A 24347-nucleotide genomic window follows, 5' to 3' on the forward strand; every position below is an offset into this window, starting at 1 on the left:
AATAATCAAAGTTTGGAGATAACAGTGGCATGGATGACAGTTTCAACAAATGGCCTGAGGCAGGGGCAGAGATGGGTGTTGTCATGGAGATGGAAGTGGGTGATTTGGGTAATGGTGTGAATATGGAATTATAAACTCAGGATCAAATATTACAGTAAGCCTAGATCAGCAGCCTATGCGGGGGGGGAGGTGGAGTTTGTGGCCGGGACTGAAAACAATGGTTTTGGTCTTCCAAGTATTTCACTGGAGAAAATTTCTGCTCATCCAGTGTTGGACAAGCAGCATGACAAAGTGTAGGCATTGCAGTCAGTAAGAGGGATGGCCCTGGGTGTCATGAGTGAACATGTAGAATCTGGCACTGTTTTCAGATGATGCTGCCAAAATGCAAATGAGAAATAGAAGGGGCCAAGAACAGTGCCTCTGGCTAATATTTAGCTTTGTCACTTCTCTCCCAGTATAACCATTTACTTAGTTCTGTTGAAGAGTCATACGGACTCGAAACGTTAACTGTGTTCCTCTCCGCAGATGCTGCCAGACCTTCTGAGTTTTTCCAGGTATTTTTATTTTTGTTTTGAAAAAATTCTGCTCTTCTCTCTAATGGGATTTCCATTTGTCTCTTCTATAAGACCGTAAGACGTAGGAGCAGAAATGGACCATTCGGCCCATCGAGTCTGCTCCACCATTCAATGATCTGATAATACTCAACTTCACTTTCCTGCCTTTCCCCCATAACCCTTGATTTCCTTACTGATTAAAAATCTGTCTATCTCAGCCTTGAATACACTTAACGACCCAGCCTCTACAGCCCTCTGCGGTAAAGAATTCCACAGATTCACTACGCTATGAGAGAAGAAATTCCTCCTCATCTCAGTCCTAAATGGGCACCCCTTACTCTGAGATTATGTCCTCTGGTCCTAGACTCTTCCACAAGGGGAAACAACCTCTCAGCAGCTACCCTATCAAGTCTCTTAAGAATCTTATATGTTTCAATAAGGTCACCTCTCATTCTTCTAAACTCCAATGAGTACAGACTCAACCTATTCAACGTCACCTCATAAGAAAATCCCTCCATGCCTAGGATCAACTTAGTGAACCTTCTCTGGACTGCCTCCAATGCCAGTATATCTTTCCTTAGATAAGGGGGCCAAAACTGTTCACAGTATTCTAGGTGTGGTCTAACGAGTGCCTTGTATAGTTTTAGCAAGACCTCCCTATTTTTATACTCCATTCCCTTTGAAATAAAGGCCAACATTCCATTTGCCTTCCGTATTACCTGCTGAACTTGGATGTTATCTTTTTGTGATTCATGCACGAGGACCCCCAAATCCCTCTGTGCTACAGCCTTCTGCAGTCTTTATCCACTTAAATAATATTCATCTCTTCTATCCTTCCTGCCAAAGTGCATAACCTCACATTTTCCCACATTATATTCCATCTGCCAAGTTTTTGCCCACTCACTTAACCTGTCTATATCCCTCTGTAGACTCTTCATATCATCCTCACCACTTGCCTTCCCACCTATTTTTATGCCATCCACAAATATGGCAACAGTTCATTCGCTTCCCTCATCCAAGTCATTAATATATATTGTAAATAATTGTGGCTCCAGCACTGATCCCTGTGGTACTCCAAAGGTTGCCATCCTGAAAATGCCCCCCTTATCCCAACTCTCTGTCTCCTTTTCATTGCTAATCCTCTATCCATGCTAATACACTACCCCCAACACCATGGGTTCTTATCTTATTAAGTAGCCTTATGTGTGGTACCTTATCAAACGCCTTTTGGAAATCCAAATATATTACATCTACTAGTTCCCCTTTTTCTATCCTGCTTGTTGCCTCCTCAAAGAATTCTAATAAATTTGTCAGGCATGATTTCACCTTCATGAAACCATGCTGACTCTACTTGATTATATTATGCATTTCTAAATGCTCTGCTATTACATCCTTTATAATAGACTCTAAAATTTTCCCAATTACAGATGTTAACTTAACTGGCCTATAGTTAACCATTTTTAATAAGGGTGTTACACTGGCAGTTCTCCAATCCTCTGGAAATTTTCCAGAATCGAAGGATTTTTGGAAGATTACGACCAGCACATCCACTGTCTCTGTAGCTACTTCCTTTAATATCCTAGGATGCAACCCATTAGATCCAGGGACTTATCGGCCTTTAGCTCCATTAGTTTCCCTAGTGCCGTTTTCTCTAGTGATAGTTATTGTATTTATTTCCTTCCCCCTTTTGCCCCTTGATTATTTCATATTTTCGGAATGCTATTTGTATCATCTACCGTGAAGACTGATGCAAAGTATTTATTCAACTCCTATGCCATTTCCTGGTTCCCCATTATTATTTCCCCAGCCTCATCCTCTTCGGGGCCAATGTTCACTTTGGCCCCTCTCCTCCTTACTCCCACGAGTGTCTTTTTTCCCTTGTTATTTCTGACCTCCACCCATATGGATTCTACAACTTCCGATCCAAGATGTTTTCTTGCTATCATACTTATTCCATTTTGTACTAACAAAGCTACCCCACCACCCTTTCCATCCTGCCTGTCCTTTTGAAAAGTCACATATCCATGAATATTTAGTTCCCAGCTTTGATCTCCTTGTAACCATGTCCCCGTAACGGCTATAAGATCATACTCATTAACCTCCATTTGTGCCATTAATTCATTTATTTTGTTCCGAATGCTATATGCATTTAAGTAGAGTCATTAATTTTGCCTTTTTACCATTTTTTCCCCCTTTGGCCCTATTTACTGCCATTTTTTTATGTTTGTACACTCTGTCCCTTCCTGCCACATTATGGCTATCATTACCTAAATAGCTGCCCTGTAATGCTGCCATATCCTTTTGCTTTGTAAGCCTACGTCACCCCCACTCTCTACAGCCCTGGTTGTTTGATTTGCCAGGACACTAGTCCCAGCATGGTTAAAGTGAATCCCATCCCACCGGAACAGCTCCCTTCTACACCAGAACTAGTGCCAGTGCCCCATGAACTGAAACCCATTCTTCCCACACCAATCTCTGAGCCACGCATTTAACTCCTTGACTGTATTTACCCTATGCCAGTTTGCCCGTAGCTCTGGTAGTAATCTCGAGATTATTACCTTGGAGGTTCTGTTTTTTAATTTAGCTCTTAACTGTTCAAATTCTTTCAGCAGAACCTCCTTTCTAGCCCTGTCCATTTCATTGGTACCAACGTGGATAACGACAACTGGATCCCTCCCCACCCACCCCAAGTTCCTCTCCAGTCCTGAGGAGATGTCCTTAATCCTGGCACTGGGCAGGCAACACAGCCTACAGGACTCATGCTCACGGCTGCAGAGAACAGTATCTATCCCCCTAATTATATTATCCCCTAGAACAACTATGCTCCCATTTCCTCCGGCCACTTGAATGGTTCCCTGTACCACAGTGCCATGGTCAGTTTGCTCATTCTCCCTGCAGTCCCCACTCTCGTCCACACAGCTCGCAAGAACATCGTAGCTGTTGGACAATTGCAGGGGCTGAGGCTCCTCGAATGCTACCTCCCTTACCTGCCTCACCTGCAGTCACACCCTCCTGCCCCTGATCACTGACCAAATTTGAATTACCTAATCTGAGGGGTGTGACCGCCTCCTGGAGCAAAGTGTCCAGATAACTCCAGCTCCTCAACTTGGATCCGAAGTTCCTTGAGCTGCAAACACTTACTACAGGTGCGTTCGCTCTGGATCACCTTGGTGTCCAGGAGCACCCACATACCACAGCAGCAACACATCACTCATCCTGTCATCACTATCGTATTTAATGTAATTTATTAATTAGTTACTCTAGTATCCCTGCTCTTTACACTTGAAGATTCCCCCGCTCTTTATACTTTATTGTAATTCTTTTTTTTTTGCACACCAGTATCGATCTTATACTTTACAAGCTATTATTAAGAAAAAGAAAATAAAGATTAGAGACCTAAACACAAACTAAAGACCTTAATTTTACATTAAAGACTAGAAATACTCACCAATTCTACTCACCAATCAGATGCTCTCCCCGCTCTATTTTTAAATGAAGAAATGAAATCTCCACACTCTCCCCGCTCGTTTATTTTAATGAAATCTCCACACTCTCCCCACCCATTTATAAAATGAAGTCTCCACACTCTCCCTGCCTTTTTTAAAATGAAGTCTCCACACTCTCCCTGCTCATTTTTTAAAAAATGAAGTCTCCACACTCTCCCTGCCCATTTTTAAAATGAAATCTCCTCACTCTCCCCACCCATTTTTAAAATGAAATCTCCACGCTCTCCCCACCCATTTTTAAAATGAAATCTCCTCACTCTCCCCACCCATTTTTAAAATGAAGTCTCCACTCTTCCTGCTCATTTTTAAAATGAAATCTCCTCACTCTCCCCACCCATTTTTAAAATGAAGTCTCCACTCTTCCTGCTCATTTTTAAAATGAAATCTCCTCACTCTCCCCACCCATTTTTAAAATGAAGTCTCCACTCTTCCTGCTCATTTTTAAAATGAAATCTCCTCACTCTCCCCACCCATTTTTAAAATGAAATCTCCTCACTCTCCCCACCCATTTTTAAAATGAAATCTCCTCACTCTCCCTGCCCATTTTTAAAATGAAATTTCCACTCTCCCCACCCATTTTTAAAATGAAATCTCCACGCTCTCCCCACCCATTTTTAAAATCAAGTTTCCACACTCTCCCTGCCCATTTTAAAAATGAAATCTCCACTCTCCCTGCTCATTTTTTTAAAAAATGAAGTCTCCCCACTCTGTTTTTAAAATTAAGTCTCCACACTCTCCCTGCCTGTTTTTTAAATGAAGTCTCCACACTCTTCCCGCTCGTTATTTTAAATGAAGTCTCCATACTCTCCCTACTCGTTTTTATTTTACATGAAGTTTCCACACTCTCCTCGCTCATTTTTAAAATGTCATATTCCTTGCTTTCTATTCATTTCTCATGAAAGGTAAGCGATCTGAAACATTGCCTTTGTTTTTCTCTCCACAAAGGCTGCGAGACCTGCTGAACATTTCCAACTTTCTCTATTTTTAGCCCACCTTGCTCACACTGTCTGAGGCAGGTATAAGTAACCCACAGATGGCAGCAGTGCAGATTGCCACATAGAAAATCAGGGGTGAATTTTTTTTATTCTTTCATGAGATGTGGGTGTCGCTGGCAAGGCCAGCACTTGTTGCCCATTCCGAATTGCCTTTGAACTGCACTTCATTTCAGATTTTATTAATTTAATTTAAATCCCGCCAACTACCATCTGTTGCTTACAAGTGTTTCAAATAAGGCAGAATATCATCTGAGATTTTCTATTTTATGCTCCACCTTCGCTAAACTCTGGAATTCCCTCCCTAAACTTCTCTGCCCATCTATCTCTCTTTCCTCCTTTAAGATGTTCTTTAAAACCTACCTTGCATAACCAAACATTTGCACACATGTCCTAATATCTCCTTAGGTGACTCAGTGTCAAATTGTGTTTGATGATCACTCCTGTAATGTGTCTTGGGATGTTTTACTATATTAAAGGTGCTATATCTGTACAACAAGTTGCAGTAGTTAAGTACGAAGTAGAAGTTCGAGCATTTGCTTGTGATGAAGACTTCGACTGCATGTTCAACTCCATGGGTATCATCACCGGGTCATTTTGTTAAATTAGATTGTGAACTTTCTTTCTGGGTATACAGTCACCTCAGTATTTTATCATCATTGTTAAATTTATTCTGGGCAAATTGTGTTCAGTTAGTTGCTGCTAAATGATAATTATCAGATCACCTGAAGATCATATTTTCTCAGTGTGAGTAAACAACCCTATTCTCACATGTGATCTGCTAACCACAACCATACATGTAACTGACAAAAGAATAAACTGCTTGTTGATCTCTCAAGACCATCTTCCTCATGTCTGTGAGAGAGATATGGTCCTGATGTACTTATTACAGACTATATTTCATGGTTCTGTGACTTTCTGACAAATAATTTCCCATGAGACTGCCAAGGAAGGTAACTTTGGACAATAATAATTGGAAGGAATCAAATGTTACCTGAAGACCATATAAAAGTGATCTGATCTTAAGAAAATAAGCATTTGGAAACCTCATATGAAATGAAACAATGCATTTTAAAAATTGAAACCCATTAGTTACCTCTTCTTGAAAGTAGTTTGCATTTCTGACTCTTGACCTCTACTTGTTGTTCTCTTGGTTTTCATCAGTCCAATATGATGCTTTTCTTTACTTTCCTGATGTTATCACACTAATAAACAATTCAGTTGACTGACCTATTTTGTAATTCTGGCTTTTCCCATGTTTTTTTCAAAAAAGTAGTCTAACCTGAGAATATGAAAGCTGCTGAGTATAGTGAATTCTGTGAAGTTAAAAAAAAACTAACTTTTTCACAAGCATTACACTGCAAGCTGAATCAAAATCATTAGATTCTATAGCTGCTCAACACAAATTATTTAATAACTTACTCGACAATTCTATTCAAACTAGGTGAAATTAATTTTTTTAAGTATCTAGAAGGGAATTTACAGATTCTATTTTCTCTTGTGTTTCAATTAATTACTTTTGGGTCCTCCATCACAGAGGGAGCTCAGTTACATGGATAATACACTGCAATATGGAACTATAGATTGAGAGTCAAACTTGTGTACTGGGGCAGTTTGGACCAGGCTGCCCCTTGCACCTTTGGCCCTCTTCCACACCCAGGGTTAGGGTCACTGATGTATTTTGGACTGGCATCCGGACTTTTGAGAGCACCATTGGCAGTAAGCTTTTTATTACACTGAACTTGTATAGTCAATGTTAAAACAATTATTATTACTGAAAGAACAAACTTGGTTTAAGAATCACAACACATCAACTGTTATGACAGAAGGTCAATGGGCTGAAACATTTACTCTGTTTCTCTCTTCACAGATCTTGCCAGACCTGCAGAGTTTTTCCAGCATTTTCTGTTTTTATTTCAGATTTCCAGTATCCACAGTATTGCGCTTTTAGTTTAGAGCTGAAATGTTAACTCTGTTTCTCTCCACACGTGTTGCCTGACTTGCCGAATATTTCCACCATTTTCTGCTTTTATTTCAGATTTCCAGCAACTGCAGTATTTTGCTGATATCTGCCTGACATGCAACGATGGTTTAACTTGAAATGGTGCTCCAAGTTAACATTTCCTACCTCACTTAAGTATTTATTTATCTGACTACCATCTCATTTGCTTCATTCCAAAGCTGAACAGCTCATGTTTTAATAACCATTGCTCATAGTTCAGTCATTGCGGCCACTCTTTGCACAGATTCCAATGTTTAGATGCATGGACTGCAGCGGTTCACGAAAGCAGCTCACCACCACATTATCAAGAGCAATTAGGGATGGGCAATAAATGCTGGCCTAGGCAGCAACAGCCACATACCATGAATGAATAAAAAAAGAACTTGTGCTTTGATGAGCTGAAGTGAATGAAACTGCTGCCTGACCAGATTACTAACTATATGGCTCCGTTTGTCAATTGTTGCTCTGCAATGACAAGATGTGATAATGACTGAGTCTATTATTGCACCTTGATCTCTTTCAGCATCTACCCTAGCTGCTTCAGCACAATTAATTGAGTGAACATGTGCCCCATTTTTCTTCCAATGAATAATACCCGATACTTACATGCACTGAATTTCATTTTCCATCGTTTTAGCACTTGTCCTTCTCTACTACCGAAGTAGCTTTCTAAGACTTAACTGTCCTCCAACTTCTTTGATCGATGAATTTGAACAACTTGCATGCTGTTTCTATATCCATGTCAACATAGATCAGAAAGCGCCTAGCACTGATCTCTGGTCTACTACACTCAATATTTGTCCCAGCTTGGCATAACTCCCCTAACGAGAACTACTCTTTGCTCTTCTTCAGTCTGTTTCTTACCTATCTCATATTTGGCTGAGATTCCTGCTTCTGTAAAAGCCATCATCACACCTCTCCTCAAAAAACCCACCCTTGGCTCTCCTTGCCTTGCAAGCTACTACCCTAACTCCAACCTCCTATAACTTAAACAAAAAGACTGAGATATTACAAAGTTAGGTGGGAATGCAAGAGGATAGAAAGAGGTTGCAAAGAGAAATAGACAGACTAAGTGATTAGACAACATGGTGGCAGATGGAGTTTAATGTGGGGAAGTTTAAAGCAATTCAAAAGTAGAATATTCTTGAGAAGATGTGAGACTTCTAAATGTTGATATTCAGGGAGTCTTGGGTGTACTTGTACAAGTAACACAGAAAGTTAGCATGCAGGTACAGGAAGCAATTAGGAAGGCAAATGGTATGCTGGCATTTATTACAAGGGGGTTGGCCTACAAGAAGTCTTGCTATAATTATACAAAGCTTTTATGAGGCTGCACCTGGAGGGTTGTGCACGGTTTTGGTCTCCATATCTAAGGAAGGATATATTTGCATTGGAGGTGGTACAGTGAATGTTCACTAGATAGATCAGAGTGCTGCCCTCTAAAGAGACACTGAGTAAATTGGGTCTACATTTTCTGGAGCTTAGAAGAACGAGAAGTAATCTCATTGAAACATACAAGATCCTGAAGGGGCTTCACACAGAGAGGTTGTTTCCCCTGAGAATCTAGAACACAGGTGCACAGTTTCAGATTAAGGGATCAAACATTTCAGAATGAGATGAGGAAGAGGTAGCTAAATTCTTAGTAGGCAAGAGAATCAAAGGTTATCGGGGATAGATGGGAATGTGGAACTCGAAACACAAACAGATTATCCATGATCTTATTGAATAACAGAGCGGGCTTGGGGGGCCGAATGGCCTACTTCTGCTCCTGTTTTGTATGTTTGTAACTGCTTTACTCAAAGGGTTATGAACCATTAGAATTCTCTAGTCCGGAGGGATGTGGATGCGCCATCGTTGACCATATTTAAGGCTGAGATGGTTAGATCTTTGGTCTCTCATGGAATCAAGGGACATAGGGAGTGGGTGGGAAAGTGGACTTGAGGCAGAAAATCAGCCATGATCGTGTTTGAGTGGCGGAGCAGGTTTTCTCCTGCTTCTATTTCTTATGTTCTCCCTTTCATCTTCAAAGCCATTGAACATGTTGTCACCTCCTAAATTTATGCCTATTTTTCTCACAACTCTATTTTTGAACCTCTCAATCAGTTTTCTACCTCTGTCTCAGTAATGAACTGGCCACAATCAAAGACACAAATAACATCCTTTGTAAATGTGACGTGCAACATCGCCCCACATCCTTCTCAACTAATTTGCAGCTTTTGACATGGTTGACAACACCATTATCCTGCAATAAATCTCCTCCATTGTCCAGCTGAGTGAGACTACCCTTGCCTGATACTAGTCACAGCCAGAGAACCTCCAGCATCTTTCTGCCCCCACACCATCATTTCCTGAGCCCCAAAGTAACATCCTTGCCCCACCACCATTCATCCCCATAACTACCCCTCAGAAACATCATCCAAAGACAAGACAATATCCAGCTCTGTCTCACTCCTACTTCTCTTGTCCTTTGCCTCTGTGTTGTTAGACTGCTGGTTAGATATCCTGGATAAGCTGAAAATTCCTCCAATTAAACATTAGGAAGACAGAAGATAATGGGCGGAATCATCCCAGATTTACGCTAAATGCGGGAGCGGGCAAAGAAAAAAGTAGTTTTATCCAATGGCTGCAATGGCGGATTTTCGCACCGCATTGTCCCATTCCCGGTGCGCTCTGCCTCATTAATAATGCATTCACGGGAACCACTCCAGATCGTTCGTGGGCAGGCTCAGATCTGCTTCAGTGCTTCCTCGCTCTGGGCGCCATATTTAAAGTGCACCAGAGCACAGCCTACTTCATGTCTTCAGACCAGGACTGCTCCAGGCAACAAATGGCCCTGAAAGCAAAGAAGATGGCAGCCCCCAAATTTAGTGATGCCTCTCTGGGGCTCCTGCTGACATAGTCAGAGGATGCTGCGATGTCCTCCATCCCCGCTATGGCCGTAGGAGGTCCACCAGATTCACTAATTTGGCCTGGGGGGCGGTGGCAGGTAGTCAGTGCCACCGGAGCACAGAGGAGGTCAGGCATCCAGTGCAGGAAGAGGAATAATGCTCTCGTCCGTTCCGCCAGGGTAAGTCAACCACCTCATCACTCAACTCACACACTCACAAACCCATCACACATCCACAGGGATCTCATACCTCAAGGGACAGCACCATTAACTCTCATACACACCCTCAAATCTCCATCAGGCTCATATCCTCTGGAGCTTGTATCTCCCACTATCAACATCCTGGGGGTTACATACACCACATGGACTGCAGCAGTTCAAGAAGACAGCACACCACTATCTTCTCAAGGACAACTAGGGATGGGCAATAAATGCTGGATCAGCCAGCGAAGCACATACCTCTTCAATGAATTTTTCTTAAAAATCCCCATCCCATCCATGGCTCCGCTCACCACACAAACATTCCACAAAGTGCCATGTGTCCTGTTAACACTCTCTCCATCTGTTTTCGAGCAGCAGAAGCCTGCTCACATCAGCAGGGAGAGGTCTCAGTCTGGTGGTGCAGTATCCCACATTAGGCCCTTCATTTTAAGGAGTGTGCTATCGCACTGACTGGTGAGGACATGGACCACGCTTGCCACGACGATGAGGTCGGCATTGAATACCCACATGAGGATCCTGCACCACATCATCCCTCTCTCAATGCAACTGTGAGTGTTCTCTCTCCTGCTTTTGACTCTGCTGCCATGCACTAATTATCTCTACTTTGGTTCACAGGGAGCTCTGCCAAGCGACTGATGCCCTCAGCCAGCCAGTCCCTCAGCTGCATCCAGGTCCTCACCTCCAGTCAAGAGGACACCTTGTCCATTGAAGAGCTGGATATAAGTAGCCTGGAAGACCAGTCACAGTGCTTACCCACACCCTCCGCCAGTGCAGAGACACACACCTCGGTGGGACCTAGATCTAGAACAGGCTCAGGCTCACAATCTGGTGGTCACCGCGTGAGAAAGCTTTTCTTCATGTTGCATCAGGTCAATCTCCTTAAATCTGTGCCCTTTGGTTAATCAGCCACTGAAAACTGTTCAGGTGGAAATTTGACACTGCTTCAAGATAAGGCCTGAAAACAGACATGGGAATTGCAATGTGTGATGAGTCACCTGTAATTTCCTTACCTGATTCATTGTTGCCTTATTTTAACAACCGCCTTTTTTAACCTTTCAAATACAATTAACATCGTAAAATGACGTACTCATTTGTCAACAACTCAGTTCCAGAGTTCCTCTGTTGTGAATGGTTATCCGATGAAATCTTTCTTCTATCAGTTTAGCAATGGTCAGAGTACAGAGACTCAAACCTTTGAAACTTGTTCAATAAGACTGCAGTCCTGAAGAAGGGCTTTGCTTAAAACGTCTTTGCCTGTTCGCTCCATAAATACTGACAGATCTGTTTTATTTTCTGATTTCTTTGCAGCTGTTTCATTTTATTTTACCATAATTCGATGTGCCCACATCATGAGCTCTCCTCCACACAGAAGGAAAATGATGTCAGGTGCCACGGAGGAAAATCAAGCATTCTATATGCGATTACCTTGTGTCACTGGAAGACAACCAATGAACTGAGTTTCAAACAACAGCACATGTAATGAGGCTGTGTCATATCAATTATGCTTATATTTTCTTCAAATATTCAAATTCCCTTTTAACAGTTGAATACCCTGATGGCACTCTGTTCAAACATACACATGAGGACTAATAACTTGGGTAAGTCTTCTTGCCACCTGTGACATTATGCCCTGACCTTAATTGTCATTGCTTTCAAGGCAGGAGCAATGAGGTGGGAAAATGGACACGGAGATGGAGTTTTAGGTGAGTCCAGGAAGTTCCACTGTTGGGATTGCTGCCCAATTAAAGACAGCGGACTGCCTCCCAGAGCTGCAGCCCAGTCAGAAGGCTTGCAGCTGGGCAGCATGACCAGTAAAGGTGCTCACTACTGAATATTTTTAAGGCAGAGGTGGATAGATTCTTGGTAAGCAAAAGGGTGATAGGTTATCGGCAGGAGGCGGGATGCAGATTTGAGGTTACTATCATGATCTTATTAAATGGTGGAGCAGGCTCGAGGGGCTGAATGGCCTACTCTTGCTCCTTGTTCGTATGTTCGTATGACCCTGGTAAAATGCCAAAAAGTGCAGAAATTTAATTGAATTAATTGGCTACATGCATCCAGTTGGGAATATCCTGTGGCAGCAGGAAAACATCAAGCTTCCTCCTGATGTCTTCCACCATTTCAACAGCCTTCCCATCTTCCAGCCTGTCTCCAGAGGGCTGGTGAAATCCAGCCCTGAATTTCTGATATGCCATTGTTACCAACTCAGACAACCCAGCTGCACAATATTCTTAACATAGGCACTATAACCTTAAACAGGTGCAATTCAAGTGCGCTGCCACTGTCACAATCACTCCGCTACTCTCGTTTGCTTATTTTCTCAGCCCAAGAGGGAATTGAGATTATCTTAGATCATGGATGGGCATTTTAGGCCTGTTGCTTGCAATTTCTGCAACATGCGGGAGCTTCACGGCATCGCAGCTGCCTTAGGAAAACCACATGCGTAAAATTGTCTCCAGCTGCTTGAGCTCGAGCTCAGGATTTCTGAGCTTATGGGGCAGCTGGAGTCACTGCAGAGCTTCAAGGAGGATGAGTGTTTCCTGGATTGTACATTCCAGGTGGCCACTCCAGAGGCAGTGAGCAAGAAACATTTACACCACACAAGTGCCATGCAATGACCATCTCCAACAAGAGAGAATCTAATCATCGCCCTTGACTTTCAATAGCAATACCATCGCTGAATCCTCCACTGCACTCATCTAGGTAAGTGGAGAGTATTCCATCAAACTCCTGACTTGTGCCTTTTGGATGGTGCACATGCTTTGGGGAGTCAGGAGGTGAGTTACTCATCGCAGGATTCCTAGCCTCTGAGCTGCTCTTGTAGCCACAGCATTTATATGGCTAGTACAGTTCAGTTTCTGGTCAATGGTAACCCTGAGAATGTCGAGGGTGCAGGGCAGGGGGTGCATTCATCAATAGTAATTCTGTTGAACTGCTATGGCTGTCTGCTCCCACTGTCTTTTCACTGTGTGTTTGAAAGCCTCCTTCCTTGCTCTGTATAGGTATCCATTCTCCTTTCCACACCCTCCACCAGAACCACCAATGCAGCATCTCTCAACCCTGGAGACCATGTTCTCCAATGCTGTGTCTTTCTTCACTCTTTTCCAGATCAGATTCTCTTCAACTATAACTCACTGTTCTTGCTTCTGCACAATTCGCCTCCCATTTAAGAGGTACAGACTTGCTTTGAGCAAAGCAGGCTAGCTTTAAATGATGAGAGATAACCACTCACCATATTGGCCCCCTGCTGATGTGTCTAATCAATGACAGTACAGTTAGTGCTGACTGTAGAAATCACTCAAATGAACAGATAACATGAAGTTGGCATGAAATCAATGGGCATGGGGTTAATCATGCATCACAATCCCTGCATTTTTTGGGGGGCTAACAAATATAGACCCCTAATGTCTGACCTGGGTGAGGAATTATAACACTTTTCCCCTTAATGAAGCCTCCCTGCCTGGTGACATTTTTCACTACTCAGCCCACTAAGACCATCGCAGTGACAGTGTGACACTTCTCACAAGGTCACACATTGGTCTGATCCCCTACTCCTCTGACATTTTCTCCTCCTTTGAGCATCTCACCGCATTCCACCCTCTCAACTCTTTCAAAATCATCATTCACTATCACCCTTCCAGGTATAAAAAAGTTTTATCACTAAGATTTCTTCATTGCTTTCTTCCCTCAGCCTCTGCACTGAATGACTTTTCATCCTCAATAATTTCAAACTCCATCTCAACTCAGCACAATCTCTCTCCTCTGAATTCACTGCCTTCTTATCCTCCCTGAATCTCTCCCTCCATGTATTCTCTCCAACTCATATTCACGGTCACTCCCTTTAACCTTGCCATATCACGTAGTCTTACTACTCCCATAGCTTCAATCACAGATAAGGCCATCCCTGATCACTTCCTAGGATCATTCGTCACCCAACCCTCCTTCCACACCCCACCCCTACCTCCTTCTGTATCCGTCCCTGGAAATAAAACTATCCCCCAATTCACTTATGACTGCAGTTTCAAAATACCAACTATTTAATCTCTAGCATCTGTTCACCGCAGCATTTCTGCAGCTACTGATTTGCTAAATCATGCCAACACCTCCACCTTTGATAAAGGCAAAATACTGCGGATGCTGGAAATCTGAAACAAAAACAAAAAATGCTATAAAAACTCAGCAGGTCTAACAGCATCTGTGGAGAGAAAGACAGAGTTAACATTTTGAGTCCTTATGATTCTTCTTCAGAGCTAAAGAGAAGTAAAAATGGACCACCCCCCTCCCCCTCCTTAAACAGTATAAATTCATCACATTTTTACTTCTCTTTAGCTCTGAAGAAGAATCATAAGGACTCAAAACGTTAACTCTGTCTTTCCCTCCACCTTCGATGTCCGAATACCCAATAAAACCATTATTTCCTCTCTCACCCTAGCCATTCCTCCAGTACAGCCCTCATCTCCACTCCCTTAAGCCTAAGGGCTGCAGATGTGAAAGGATATGGCAGACAAACTGTTTAGCCATCCACCATCAGATCTGGCTGGACCCACTTAAAACATTCCCAGGTCCCATTCTCATCTACTAAAACTGCACATTATTCCAGATTCATCCTGGAATGAAAGAATAACCATCAGCTCCTTTTCTGTACTGCAGACCATCTTCTTAAACCCCTCTCTACTGTCCCCTCCACCCTCAACCCACAAGAAGTGTGAGGAGCTCATGGCTTTTATTGACACTAAGATTGTGACAATCTGATTAGCTGTCTCTGCTGAGTTCCTCCCTTCCACTAGCCCACCTGGCCAAGCTTCCTTTAATGCTCCTCCCTGCCCAGGCCTTGAACATACATCTTTCTCTGCTTTTCCCCCTAACTCCCCTCATGCCATTTCTGAGCTCATCTTGTCCATGAGACCCACCTTCTTCCAGCCTATTCCCACTAAACTGCTGACCACCAAACATCCCCTCCTGGCCTCCATATTAGCTGATATTATAAATGGTTCTCTCTCTTCAGGAGTTGTCTCTCTCCTTTAAATCTGCCATCATCATACCTCTCCTCAAAAAAAGCCCTTGACCCCTCCGTCCTTGCAAACTGCCGTCCTGTCTCCAACCTCCCATTCCTCTCCAAAGTCTTTGAACATTTGTCACCTCCAAAATTTGTTTTCATCGTTCCTGAAACTCCATGCTTGAATTCCTCCAATTCAGTTTACACCCCTGCCAATAGTATCAAAACAGCTCTTATCAAAGTCACAAATAACATTCTATGTGACTGTGGCAAAGGTGAACTTTCCCTCCTCATCCTCCTTGACCTGTCTGCAGCCTTTGACATGGCTGACCACACCACACGCCTACGGTGCCTCTCTTCTGTCGCCTAATTGGACAACATGTGGTTCCATTCTTAGCTATCTCGTCATCGCCAGAGAATCGCTTGCAATGGCTTCTCTTCCTGCTCCTGCACCATTACCTCTGGTATCCCCCAAGGATCCTTGGCCCCCACCTATTTCTCATCTACACGCTGCCCCTTGGCAACATCATTTGAAGACAGGTTAATTTTCACATGTACTCTGATGATATCCAGCTCTACCTCATCACCATCTTTCCTGACTCCTCTACTGTTGTCAAATTATCAGACTGCTTATCCGATATCCGGTACTGGATGAATAGTTCCCTCCAATTAAATATTGGGGAGACTGAAAGCATTTTTTTTGAGCCCACTTCCTTCCCTAGCTACAGACAGCATCCCTCTCCCTGACAACTGTCTGGATTAAGTCAATACTGGTATCACATTTGATCCTGAGATGAACTTCCAATCTCAATTTTGCTAAGACCCCCTATTTCCACCTCTGTAACATTGCCCAACTGCACCTTGTCTAATCGCATCTGCTGCTGAAACCCTCATCAAGTCCTATGGACTTGACTATTCCAGTGCACTCCTGGCCCATCTCCCACATTCTACCCTTCGTATGCTTAAGGTCATCCAAAACTCTACTATTCATTTCTTAATTCACAGCAAGTCCCTTTCCCTTATCACCCCTGTGCTCACTGACCAACATTGACTCCTGGTCAAGCAACATCTTGATTTTGAAATTCTCATCCTTGTTTTCAAATCCTTCCATGGCCTTGTCGCTCCCCATCTCTATAATCACCTCCAAACCCACAACCCTCCAAGAAATCTGCGTGCTTCTAATTCTGCCTTCCTGTGCATTACCAATTATAATTGCTCCACCATTGATAACCTTCCATTACCTAGGCCCCTATCACTGGAATATGCTCCCTGCATTCTGTCTCTCTTTGCTTACCTCCGTTAAGACACTTCTTAAAACCTATCTTTGACCAAGATTTTGGTCGTCTGAACTAATATCTCCTTATGTGTGTCAGTGTCATACTTGGTTTCATAATGCTCCTTTGAGACACCTTGGCACATTTCATTACATTAAAGGTGCCATGTAAATGTAGGTTTTTGTATTGTCTCAACAATAGTAAAGAAAAAAATGAGGGTTTGTTTTAATTAATGGAAAAAGAGGTGAAAGTTTTCTTAACCGTTTCCCTAATTTAAATAAAAAACCCCTTTATTTGCAGTTTTCTTGGTAATTACTATCTCCTCTGGTTCCAAACCTCATCAACAATTTCCTTTCTTTCTTCATACAAACTAGCTGAAACCAGCTGTCTTAAATTTACAAACAGGGGCCATTTGTTACCTAGTAACAACGCCTGGCACCACCTTTTTGCCAAGCGCTCAGATAAAACTGGGATAAGGTAACATCACAAAAGAAAAAAAAAAGCTATTTGTATATATCCATCAAATCTCAGCCCTCTTTCTCATCCGGCTTGATTTTTTTTTTTGTAAAAATATACTTTATTCATAAAATATCTTCAATCACATTCCAAACCATTTCAAAAACATTACAAGGGCTTACTACTTTATTGAGCAACTTTGCCTCAGACTAACTGCCTTCAGGTATTCAGAGGGCGTAGCTACCGTTCCACCTTTTATTTTTGTTAAACGATCATAAATTAATTTCTACATTTCTCCTAGACAGTCAAGAAACTTAAATGATAAATCTTTGAAACTGAAGTTTAAAGCTTTACCACTATTACCTTGTAACAGAGTCCCCTAATTAATTCCCAGTGTAACCCGAGAACATACAAATGAAGTTTCAGAAATGGAGTACAGTGAGAACAAAGTGGTTGATGTTTCTGACGGTACCTGGAGTCACGTGACTTCAGTTCCATCCCAGCCTTAAAGGAGAAGGAAGTGTTCTTCTGTTTCCTTGATCAACAAAATGTCATAAATGTTTGCTTTTGTATTGGGGGAAGAGAGGGGAGAAAAAAAGTTGAAGAACTAGTTTGTCAAGGTGCTTGCATTAGCAGAGGCCATTATACTGAAAGCAAATCTTTCAGGTGGAGCACACAAAGTGAGAGGACGCATTTAACTTGGAGGGGCTCTGGTACGATACTTTCATTGACTGGTTTTGTAAAAGGTGAGTTTGATAGAGGGTAAACTGCTAAGTGAAAGTGAGTAAATGTGTTAGTTTGTGATTTTTAAGATTTAAGTAAAATCTGTTGTTTACGTGCCCGACTTTAAGGTACTTCAACGGCTAACTTTCATCTAATCAATTACGAGTTTTAGAAACTAATTATTTCCTGTGCCTGTATTACATTCTGCTTTAGAAGTGTTAAAATAAGTATGATGTGAAGTAGATATAACGAGAATATCTGCGACTTGTGGGTTTTATGTTTTTTGGTAAATGGCTTCCATTTCTGAATTATGCTTTTAAAACTAATTTTTAAAAAAAACCTTTGATGTTCTTATGATTAACAAATTAAAAGGCTACTTGCTTGGAGATTGCCTCTGAGAATGCAAGAGTTTGAATGACGTGTCATCTGGCTGAGATCAGACCTTGCATGCTTTGCCTGTGATGGGATGTTTCGTTTGAGTGATTGGCTTTTACCTGTAAGTTTACCAATTTGATTCTGTATTTGAAGTACATTTATGGATTTTAACGTGGTAGAGTTACTTCTGTCATCCGTGAGTTTGTACATGAGTCTAAAGCTGGTCTCTGTCGAGACTGCACCTTCCACAATTCCAAAGTATGTTGAAGTTTTGCTCTACAACTTGACGGTGTTAAATATTTTTACTTTCTCATTGGTTTCTTTACCACCAGTTAGGTCCAACTTCATAATCACATTCTTGCTCAATGAATTTGGACTAACAGAAAACATGTTCTGGGGCAGATTCCTTGCATTTATAAAGCGTATTGGATGTAAAATTCATTATGTATTTTGGGATGACAAGACATCAAAAACTTGGCTTTTGGGAGGCTTTTAAAGATGAGTTGTAATTCTAGAGTGTGAGGCTGAAATCGCTCCTACCAACAATTGAACAGACGGAGTAAGAGGAATGTGAGGATAACTAGGGTCATACTGGCAAAGAGGAGAAGATAAGTGTTATGAGGTGCAGTGGGATGCAGGCTACAAGGAGATTCATAGATGAAGACTATTTTAAAACTTTATACATGAAGGTATAGTGAGCTGCTGCAGGTCACTGGAGTAGAGGGTGATGGACAAAAACAGTTAATACGGACATGATTTGAGCTGTGTATTTTAGAAAATTTGATATTGTGGAGTTCTGCAAGCTGCTATGTATAATGTTGAAGCCAGTGTTAAATTCTCCAGCAATTCTTTGGAAGCTGGCTGTGTGTGTCTGTGGGCGATTTGGCCAAAATGGATCCTTGGGTGAACTCCAGAGGTCAAGTGTGAAGTTAGGAGGAAAAACTTGTTAAAGATGCGTTCACTACTTTGGGACAAGTAAAACGTGCAATGTTGGTCCAACAAAGAATCAGGGGAGGATGACTTGACTGACACTGCCAAATGTCATGGAGGGTCATGGAAGACTTGGTGTTCTAGCGATGAGATTCACAGCAACAGCACGTCGATACATGAACTTGAAATCAGGCCTTGTCTTTACTCTCACTCTGCTGGCATCAGCTGTTTTAAGCACGTTACCCTCCTCCATCCCACAAACCCGTCAGTAAAATTCTTGTTCTTTGCCATTTTGCCCCTCATGTTGATTTTCATTCTAATATCCTCCATTCTTTCCTTTAGCCCTGTGTGTCATCTCAGTATAAAATTCATCTCCCGTAGCCACCCTTGCTTGAGGCCTTCTGTTGTCTTTCTATTCATAGAAATGTCCAACTCATATGCTTGGCCATCGCTTTCCATCCACTTTCTCACCCCCACCCACCCTTCCCTGTGTCTCCCATAAAACTTCTTGTTTAAATTGCCAACTTTCTTGCTTTTGGCCAATCACTGTCGTTGCACCTATACCACATGGACTGCAGCAGTTCAAGACGGCAGCTCACCACTACCTTCTCGAGGGTAATTAGGGATGGTCAATAAATGCTGGCCTAGTATTCATCCCATAAATGATTATAAAAGAAGTCATAATTCCTCTCTAATTTAACAGTTTACTCACCTGCCTTTAATACCCAATATCCAAGCAAATTTTGTGATAGATTTCAGATGCTTGATCCTATTCCTTGCCTGATCTTTGCCCTTCAATTTGTTTTCAAAATATACTTCTCAAAATCCATATCTTCAGGCACTTTCAATTTGACACTTGGGAGCCTTAATTTAATAATTTGTATACTTAACTGTGCTGCTGCTGCTATGGGAACCTGGCATGGTAAATATGGTGGTGCTGCTCATCTCCAGAAGCCATCTGTCTTGGTGATGTACTGTTAATTTATTAGGTCATTGGAAGCTAAATTGCCATTGGAGGCAGTCCTGTTTTCTGGTTTGCTACCATGTTGAGCAACAGGCCATTGAAGCAGATTGCTGCCTAGCTTGAATCTATAACTCTTTATCCAGAAGCAAAAGAGCAATCTAACTGAGCTTCAATTGTTTTTCATCTGCTGACAAACTGAGCAGAACTTCCCTTCTAAGCAGGCCAACAAGATGTTTTTTCACTTACATATCTTGAGTAAGATTTTTCTGGCTTTTCGTAGCTTGAAATTGTGACTTGGAAAGAAATCTTTTAGTGCAAGCTTGAGCACATGAAGTTGTTTATCTGTTTCCAATATACGCTTGAGCATTTTCTACAACTCTTTAAGTACCAATTCTAGGTGCATTTCTAGTAAATATTAAAAAAACACTGCCCTGAAAACTCGAGTGTTAGTTCAGCCCAATTCGGTGAATCTGCATGGCCCTTTATTTGGAAATTTATGTGTAAAGTAAGATTATAAATGCCTTTACTGTAAACTGAGGGAATGTTGCATTCTGAACGGCATTATCAATACTTGAAGCAGTGGGAAGTTGTCAAAGATTGCCTTACCTGTGATCTAGATAATCTTCCTGGCAGTCCCCTGGGATTGAGGATGACCTGCTTCCACTCAGTTTTGAGGGGTTCTGACATGGCTGCTAAGTCCAATGAGCGATGTGCAGACTCTGCCACATGTGGGGCAGCTGGTGCCTGGAGGATTGGGAATATGAGTAGCTGGTGAGGGAGGTGGTTTGTGTGCTCTCCCCACTGTGTTGTTTTCACCTCTGTGTGACCGCAATGATGCTTCTCAATGTGTTTGGTGCCTTCCCAAATGAACCCTCTCTGTTTTGGTCAGTCACAAGCCAGGGACACCCATAAGTTGGCTGGGATGTTTGACCTTTTCAGAGATGCTTTGAGGACATCCCTAAAATATTTTCGTTTTCCCCCCGGGAGTCTCCTGCCATGACCAAGTTTTGAGTAGAGCACTTTCTTTGGGAGTCTGGTGTCAGGTATGCCAATGATAGGATAAAAGAAAAATACTGCAGATGCTGGAAATCTGAAAAAAAAACCCAGAAAATGCTGGGAAAACTCAGCAGGTCTAACAGCATCTCCACAGATGATGTTAGAGCCTGCTGAGTTTTTCCAGCTTTTTCTGTTTTTATGGCAACAATAGGTCTTGCCTTGTGAAGTTGGTTCTGGACAATAGAAATAGTGGCCACATGAGATGGTAAGATCTAGAGGATGGCCACGAATATGGTATCGACAAACCTTTTGAAAATTTCAACCATCTTAGTAAGACATGACCCCTTTTTGAGAATGTGTCTAATAACTTGCTCTAGGTGGTCATACAGAGTCAATAGCAAACCATTCTAATAATTTACCTTTATGTTGCCAGCCTGTCTGCGTTCTTTTGCTCTTAGCCTTTCTAATCTTTTGCTTCCCCTCTATATTATCTATGTGCACTTAATTTCCTTTATATTACGGAACCTAGATTTCAATATGCCACACTTTTTTTAAAGTTTCATTTTTATTTGAACTTTTCAATTCAAGTTAGTCCCCTTGCTGGATCATTTGTCAGCCGCAAATTTTCGTATAATTGTCAAGCCTATGGGCCTATCATTTTCTTGTTCTCACTTGTTGCCCGTTTTGAATATCGGTGTAACATGAGCCTTCGTTCAGTCTGAACGATCCCAGTCTTCAATAAGCTATTAAATGCAGAAGAGGAGGATAACAACCTTTAAATATCCACATTCCTCAAAACTTGCTTCACCTGGTTTGTTCTGCTATGGTAATTTAATTGTACATTTGTAAATTCACAAAATATTCAGAATATCGGTGAGCTAAAGGCACAACTGACTGATTACCTAACATTAACTATGATGTGGCTTAGCATTAACTATGTCATGGCTTAGGGTAGGGCAGGACTGGTTACAAAATATTTGGCAAGGATAGGGATGCCAACTCTGGTTAGATGTAATCATTAGTGCTGCTAAATCAGATGAGCTGATTCATCATGTGAAAACCCAGAGCAGAGCCAAGATAAATTGCTTGAAAACAAGTTTCAATAAAGAAAGGCTTGCTTTATTTTGTCTTTCCAAACCTCTGAACATCTCAATGTGCTTTACAGCCAAAGGCTACACTTCAGAAGCATGGTCATTATTGTAATGTAAGAAACATGGCAACCAATTTATGCACAGCAAAATCCCACAAAGAGCCATGAGACAATGACTAGGTGATCTGTTTTTAGGTTTAATTTTTATGCACGAGGGATAAATATCAGTGAGAACACTGGGCCCAGTGTCCCTGGGATCTATTATGTCCTCATTAGAGATGGCCTTGCTTTACAATCTCATCTACACTCTGACAGTGCAGTACTGAGGGAATACGCACTGAATTGTTAGCCTGGGTTATGTGCTGAAGTGTTTCGAGTTGGGTCTGAACCCATGACGTTGTGATTGAGAAAGGTGCTATCACTGAGCCATGGCTCACAACCGATATAACAAGGGAACTCGTGCAAAGAAATTGGAAAGAAAAATTGACAGATAAAACCGTTCACGATAGTTGGGAATGTGCTAACAGGCAATGTTTAGGATGCAAACTAGACCTATCAATAGAACAAATGTAGAGATCCTCTGAGTTGAAAAAAATCAAATAAAATCAAACTTTTAAAAAGTCAGGCATATTTGAAATCTAGGTTCAGTAACACAAGGAAATCAAACACACAATAGATAATATATAGGAGAAGCAGAAGATTAGAAAGGTTGAGAGTGAATGAAAACAGACAGACTGGGTAATAAAAGGCATAGTGTAAAGCATTTTATAAACCAAAAAGGATAGTTAATGAAAGGGTAGATTTGATTGGAGATGTAAAAAAAAATCTTATGATGGAGTTATGGAAATTCTAAATGATTACTCCGGCTTTGCATTCATGGCAGTGGCAATGGAAGAGGAGGAGGTGGTGGAACAATTAGATGTTTATAAGGAAGTAACCCTGAAAAAAATGTAGGAATTCCCAAAGGTGAAAAGCCAGCAGACCTTCACAGCATACATCCTAGATTGCTGAGGGAGTCGATGAGGAAATGGCAGAGGCTCTAGAAAATCTATGAAAGAATGTAGAGGTTGTGCCAGGTGCCTGAAGGGTTGCCACTGTAACACCTCTGTTCAGAAAGGAATAAGCCTGGTGGCTATAGACAAGTCAGCCCAAGATCAATAGGTAGTTTGTGGCTAAAATTAATAATCTGCTTGGAAGTGCATGGCTTAGTTAAGAATAGCCAACAGCAATTTGCAACAAGGCAAGTTATGCCAGAAAAATTTAACACTGTCCATTGAGGAAATTAGAGTAAACTGATGAAAGAAACGCCATAGACGTGTACTTGAGAGACACAAAGTCCTCAAAATATCGATGCAAATTGTCTGAATTTTATTTGGAAAGAGGGTGCAATATATGCCCCATGTCCCTCTAGAAAATAACTTTTTGAAAATTCTTTTAACACTTGTTTCATGCTTCTAAATCCATCCTTGCCAAGTACTGTGGTTTTTATTTATTGTTTTTCCTTTTGCAATGAAATGATGGGGCTTAGTTCTGTGAGCAGCTTAATTTGTGACCAGCCTGCCTAACACGCTGTAAAGTTTTTGCCTTTGGATGGTGTAAGCTTTGTATGCAAGGCTTAAGTGGGGCAGTGTCAGTTTTAATATCACCTTGTGTTTTTGTAAGTTGGCTTGTGTGAGCTGCTTTGTTTTCGGACTGGCAGAACAAAACCATATTGGGTGGGGATCGTGATTTGAGTTCTTGTTTGCTGCTGGCAAAGATTCATTAAAATCATTTATAATCTTCTAATTGCATCTAGATAAGATTGAAGTCGTAACTGGGAGGGAATAAGTGTCTAAATAACAAGTTAGAAATTGCCTGACTCTGTGTGTGTGTGTGTGTGTGTGTGCATGTGGCTGATGGTTTGCCTGTATAGGATGGCCTGACTGGTAATAAAATGAATAGGTTTCTCCCTTTTAGCAGAATCCACAGTAGTATCTAGACAATGTCTCTTTTTGGATATCTTGAACTGATTATATTTGAATTGGCCTTGGTTTTAATAATGTTGCAACCTTCAAGTGTGTGAGGTAGAAGTTGATCAAAATCAATAGAACTCCGACGTCAGAGACCGAGAGTCTAGTTGGGGTTCAAATTGACAGCTTATGCATTTGCTCTAACTGGAACATGCAGCACACCCTGCAGTTTAAAAGGTAGACTTGAAGTCAGCTTTATTTTGGCAGCACTCTTGCCCTGGTCAGAAATTTGTGTGTTCAAGCCCCACTTCCAGGTTTTGATTACATGACACACCCAGAGCCCTGAGTGCAATTCCAAATGAGTGCTGTTTTGTTGGAGGTGCCATCTCTCAGAAGAAATAGTGAACTGAGACCCTGACTTAATTCTAGGA

General features: G+C 41.7%; 1 protein-coding gene across 4 annotated transcripts in view; it reads left to right on the plus strand.

Annotated features, from left to right (window-relative positions):
• Positions 1–17385: 17385 nt before the first annotated feature.
• atp8b1 (ATPase phospholipid transporting 8B1) overlaps positions 17386–24347 on the plus strand; it is a 183098-nt gene continuing 176136 nt past the window's right edge. Inside the window, exon 1 of one of the 4 annotated variants that reach the window (XM_078552053.1) lies at positions 17386–17635. The gene's annotated coding sequence lies outside the window, so the exon portion shown is untranslated. Of the gene's footprint in view, positions 17636–18084; positions 18109–20864; positions 20925–24347 lie in introns of those variants that run through there. The other 3 variants (XM_078552016.1, XM_078552046.1, XM_078552033.1) reach the window with 3 other exon arrangements.

The sequence above is a fragment of the Cetorhinus maximus genome, chromosome 1 (genome assembly GCF_964194155.1).
Source record: "Cetorhinus maximus chromosome 1, sCetMax3.hap1.1, whole genome shotgun sequence".
Classification (NCBI taxonomy): domain Eukaryota; kingdom Metazoa; phylum Chordata; class Chondrichthyes; order Lamniformes; family Cetorhinidae; genus Cetorhinus; species Cetorhinus maximus.